The sequence below is a fragment of the Salmo salar genome, chromosome 10, assembly GCF_965601325.2.
Source record: "Salmo salar chromosome 10, fSalSal1, whole genome shotgun sequence".
Taxonomy (NCBI): domain Eukaryota; kingdom Metazoa; phylum Chordata; class Actinopteri; order Salmoniformes; family Salmonidae; genus Salmo; species Salmo salar.
The window spans coordinates 117,654,251-117,660,250 of record NC_138300.1 but is presented as its reverse complement, the minus strand read 5'-3'; positions in this window follow the sequence as shown (position 1 = coordinate 117,660,250).

Genomic DNA, 6,000 nt, shown 5'->3' with positions numbered 1-6,000 from the left:
TTTGGTCAGGACGTGGCAGAGGGTATTTGTTTTATGTGGTTCAGGGTGGTGTTTTGGGAAAAGGGCGTTTGATTTAGTATTTCCGGGTTTTTGGGTTATGATCTATGTTTAGGTAATTCTATGTCTAGTCTAGGTAGTCTGTGTTTCTATGTTTGATTAATTGGGGTTGGGACTCTCAATTGAAGGCAGGTGTTTTCTCTTTGCCTTTGATTGAGAGTCCCATATATTAGGGTGTGTTTGTGTTTGGGATTTGTGGGAGATTGCTTTTGCACTGCGTTAGGATAGCCTGCAAAACTGTTGCACTGTCATTGTTTATTATTTTTTGTATAGTGTTCACGTGAGCAATTAATGAAATTCAAAAATGAACACGACATCCGCTGCGTATTGGTCTACCTTTCAGATGACGATTTCGCAATATCGTCAGAAGACAGTCGTGACACTTCCCTGATCTTCTCCCGTAGCTGCGGGGTGATCCTGGGCATCGGTTTCTATGCCAACCTGATGGTGTTCTCTCTTTTTGCCAAGTAAAACACCCCGAGGAAGAACCAGCTGGAGATCGTGCTGCTCAGCATGGCCTTGGCAGACTTCCTCAGCATGCTGCTCATCCCCTTCACAATGCACTCAGGCAGGTTATTTATCCCTTATTTTACCAGGTAACATGACTGAGAAGAACTTCTCATTTACAGACACGACCTGGGGAACAGTTAAAGGGGAGGGGGGGGTGAATGAGCCAATTGGAAGCTGGGGATGATTAGGTGGCCATGATGGACAAATTGGGAATTTAGTCTTTGGACACCTCCAAACGAGCTTCAATGCCATACAACACTCCTTCTGTGGCCTCCAACTGCTCTTAAACGCTAGCAAAACCAAATGCATGCTTTTCAACCGTTCGCTGCCCGCTCCCGCCCGCCCGACTAGCATCACTACTCTGGACGGTTCTGACCTAGAATACGTGGACAACTACAAATACCTAGGTGTCTGGCTAGACTGTAAACTCTCCTTTCAGACTCATATCAAACATCTCCAATCCAAAATCAAATCTAGAATCGACTTTCTATTTCGCAACAAAGCCTCCTTCACTCACGCCGCCAAACTTACCCTAGTAAAACTGACTATCTTACCGATCCTCGACGATGTCATCTACAAAATAGCTTCCAATTCTCTACTCAGCAAATTGGATGCAGTCTATCACAGTGCCATCCGTTTTGTTACCAAAGCGCCTTATACCACCCACCACTGCGACCTGTATGCTCTAGTCGGCTGGCCCTCGCTACATATTCGTCGCCAGACCCACTGGCTCCAGGTCATCTATAAGTCTATGCTAGATAAAGCTTCGCCTTATCTCAGCTCACTTGGCACCCGTAGCACGCGCTCCAACAGGTATATCTCACTAGTCATCCCCAAAGCCAACATCTCCTTTGGCCGCCTTTCCTTCCAGTTCTCTGCTGCCAGTGACTGGAAAGAATTGCAAAAATCGCTTAAGCTTGAGACTTACATTTCCATCCCTAACTTTAAACATCAGCTATCTGAGCAGCTAACCGATCGCTGCAGCTGTACATAGTCCATCTGTAAATAACCCACCCAAACTACCTACCTCATCCCCATATTGTTTTTATTTACTTTGCTGCTCTTTTGCACACCAGTATCACTACTTACACCATCATCTGCTCATCTGCTAAATTGTAATTACTTTGTTACTATGGCCTATTTATTGCCATACCTCCTCATGCCATTTGCACACACTGTATATATACTTTTTTTTCTATTGTGTTATTGACTGTACGCTTGTTTATTCCATGTGTAACTCTGTGTTGTTGTTTCCTTCGCACTGCTTTGTTTTATCTTGGCCAGGTCGCAGTTGTAAATGACAACTTGTTCTCAACTAGCCTACCTGGTTAAATAAAGGTGAAATAAAATTGAAAATCAAAAAAGTCAGGGCACCAGGATTAACACCCCTACTCTTACAGTGAGTGCCATGGGATCTTCAGTGACCACAGAGAGTCAGGACACCCATTTAACATCCCTTCCGAAAAGACAGCACCCTACAAAGGGTGCTATTTTTTTAGACAAGAGGAAAGAGTGCCTCCTACTGGCCCTCCAACACTACTTCCAGCAGCATCTGGTCTCCCATCCAGGACCAACCCTGCGTAGCTTCAGAGGAAAGCCAGAAGTGGGATGCAGGGTGGTATGCTTCTGGCTGTTAGAGGTCAGAGAGCATGACTCTGGCAGACCTCCTCACCTTGCTGCTCATCCCCTTCACCCTGCAGTCAGGTAGGTTGCCGGTTCGAATCCCAGGTCTGACTGAAAAATTCTGGTGGGCCAACAACCTCAGGGTTGCCAGTTTGAATCCAGGAAAAAAAAAACATAAAAAACTGTTGACATGGGGGATGTGAGCCAGTTACAATACTGGAGGGTTGGGATGTTAGCCAGTTACAATACTGGAGGGTTGAGATGTTAGCCAGTTACTATACTGGAGGGTTGAGATGTTAGCCAGTTACTATACTGGAGGGTTGAGATGTTAGCCAGTTACTATACTGGAGGGTTGGGATGTTAGCCAGTTACTATACTGGAGGGTTGAGATGTTAGCCAGTTACTATACTGGAGGGTTGAGATGTTAGCCAGTTACTATACTGGAGGGTTGAGATGTTAGCCAGTTACTATACTGGAGGGTTGAGATGTTAGCCAGTTACTATACTGGAGGGTTGAGATGTTAGCCAGTTACTATACTGGAGGGTTGAGATGTTAGCCAGTTACTATACTGGAGGGTTGAGATGTTAGCCAGTTACGATACTGGAGGGTTGAGATGTTAGCCAGTTACTATACTGGAGGGTTGAGATGTTAGCCAGTTACTATACTGGAGGGTTGAGATGTTAGCCAGTTACTATACTGGATGGTTGGGATGTTAGCCAGTTACTATACTGGATGGTTGGGATGTTAGCCAGTTACTATACTGGATGGTTGGGATGTTAGCCAGTTACTATACTGGAGGGTTGAGATGTTAGCCAGTTACTATACTGGAGGATTGAGATGTTAGCCAGTTACTATACTGGAGAGTTGGGATGTTAGCCAGTTACTATACTGGAGGGTTGGGATGTTAGCCAGTTACTATACTGGAGGGTTGGGATGTTAGCCAGTTACTATACTGGAGGGTTGAGATGTTAGCCAGTTACTATACTGGAGGGTTGAGATGTTAGCCAGTTACAATACTGGAGGGTTGAGATGTTAGCCAGTTACAATACTGGAGGGTTGAGATGTTAGCCAGTTACTATACTGGAGGGTTGAGATGTTAGCCAGTTACTATACTGGAGGGTTGAGATGTTAGCCAGTTACTATACTGGAGGGTTGAGATGTTAGCCAGTTACTATACTGGAGGGTTGAGATGTTAGCCAGTTACTATACTGGAGGGTTGAGATGTTAGCCAGTTACTATACTGGAGGGTTGAGATGTTAGCCAGTTACTATACTGGAGGGTTGAGATGTTAGCCAGTTACTATACTGGAGGGTTGAGATGTTAGCCAGTTACTATACTGGAGGGTTGAGATGTTAGCCAGTTACTATACTGGAGGGTTGAGATGTTAGCCAGTTACTATACTGGAGGGTTGAGATGTTAGCCAGTTACTATACTGGAGGGTTGAGATGTTAGCCAGTTACTATACTGGAGGGTTGAGATGTTAGCCAGTTACTATACTGGAGGGTTGAGATGTTAGCCAGTTACTATACTGGAGGGTTGAGATGTTAGCCAGTTACTATACTGGAGGGTTGAGATGTTAGCCAGTTACTATACTGGAGGGTTGAGATGTTAGCCAGTTACTATACTGGAGGGTTGAGATGTTAGCCAGTTACTATACTGGAGGGTTGAGATGTTAGCCAGTTACTATACTGGAGGGTTGAGATGTTAGCCAGTTACTATACTGGAGGATTGAGATGTTAGCCAGTTACTATACTGGAGGGTTGGGATGTGAACCAGTTACTATACTGGAGGGTTGAGATGGGGATGTGAGCCAGTTACTATACTGGAGGGTTGGGATGGGGATGTGAGCCAGTTACTATACTGGAGGGTTGGGATGTTAGCCAGTTACTATACTGGAGGGTTGAGATGTGAACCAGTTACTATACTGGAGGGTTGGGATGGGGATGCGAGCCAGTTACTATACTGGAGGGTTGGGATGTGAACCAGTTACTATACTGGAGGGTTGAGATGGGGATGTGAGCCAGTTACTATACTGGAGGGTTGGGATGGGGATGTGTGCCAGTTACTATACTGGAGGGTTGAGATGTGAACCAGTTACTATACTGGAGGGTTGAGATGGGGATGTTAGCCAGTTACTATACTGGAGGGTTGAGATGGGGATGTGAGCCAGTTACTATACTGGAGGGTTGAGATGGGGATGTGAGCCAGTTACTATACTGGAGGGTTGAGATGTGAGCCAGTTACTATACTGGAGGGTTGAGATGTGAGCCAGTTACTATACTGGAGAGTTGGGATGTGAGCCAGTTACTATACTGGAGGGTTGGGATGTGAGCCAGTTACTATACTGGAGGGTTGAGATGGGGATGTGAGCCAGTTACTATACTGGAGGGATGGGGATGTGAGCCAGTTACTATACTGGAGGGTTGGGATGTGAACCAGTTACTATACTGGAGGGTTGAGATGGGGATGTTAGCCAGTTACTATACTGAAGGGTTGGGATGGGGATGTGGGCCAGTTACTATACTGGAGGGTTGGGATGGGGATGTGGGCCAGTTACTATACTGGAGGGTTGGGATGGGGATGTGGGCCAGTTACTATACTGGAGGGTTGCTGGATTCAAAAACACAAACACTGAGGACTTCCATTCCCCTGTGACAATGAATTAACAATACCTCTTCTTCTTCTTCAGCTACGCATGGCCGCTGGGAAACACCTACTGCAAGGTGTAACAGCCCCTAAAGCCTGTGAGCTGTGTCCATGACAACAGGCCATGATCAACCCCTACTACCATGGACCTGGTGGTCCTGATGTTAGTCTTGGTCTGGGCAACAGACATCTTTATCAGTCTGCCTCTCAGGATCTTTGCCACTAAGGATAGCTTTGGGGTTTGGTCTGGCTGATTTTACTATCTATCTGTCCACCATGCAAGAGAACCACTACCAACAATGGCTTGATACTGTACCCTATTTGTTATATAGTGCCCAACTTTTTACCTGATCCACTTCATTTTTATTTAACCTTTACTTAACTAGGCAAGTCAGTTAAGAACAAATTCTTATTTACAATGACGGCCTAGGAACAGTGGGTTAACTGCCTTGTTCAGGGGCAGAACGACAGATTTTTACCTTGTCAGCTCGGGGATTCAATCTAGCAACCTTTCCGTTACTGGCCCAACATTGGTAACCACTAGGCTACCTGCTGCCCCAGGTTTATAGGGAATAGAGTGCCATTTCAGATGCACACAATGAGTAACAAGAGGCCTTATGTTTACTTCAAAGAATGTCACTGGTAGTAACCGGGTCTGTTTAAAAAAATATATATACACTGCTCAAAAAAATAAAGGGAACACTTAAACACATCCTAGATCTGAATGAATGAAATAATCTTATGAAATACTTTTTTCTTTACATAGTTGAATGTGCTGACAACAAAATCACACAAAAATAATCAATGGAAATCCAATTTATCAACCCATGGAGGTCTGGATTTGGAGTCACACTCAAAATGAAAGTGGAAAACCACACTACAGGCTGATCCAACTTTGATGTAATGTCCTTAAAACAAGTCAAAATGAGGCTCAGTAGTGTGTGTGGCCTCCACCTTCCTGTATGACCTCCCTACAACGCCTGGGCATGCTCCTGATGAGGTGGCGGATGGTCTCCTGAGGGATCTCCTCCCAGACCTGGACTAAAGCATCCGCCAACTCCTGGACAGTCTGTGGTGCAACGTGGCGTTGGTGGATGGAGCGAGACATGATGTCACTGTCACGTCCTGACCAGTATAGGGGTTATTTGTTATTGTAGTTTGGTC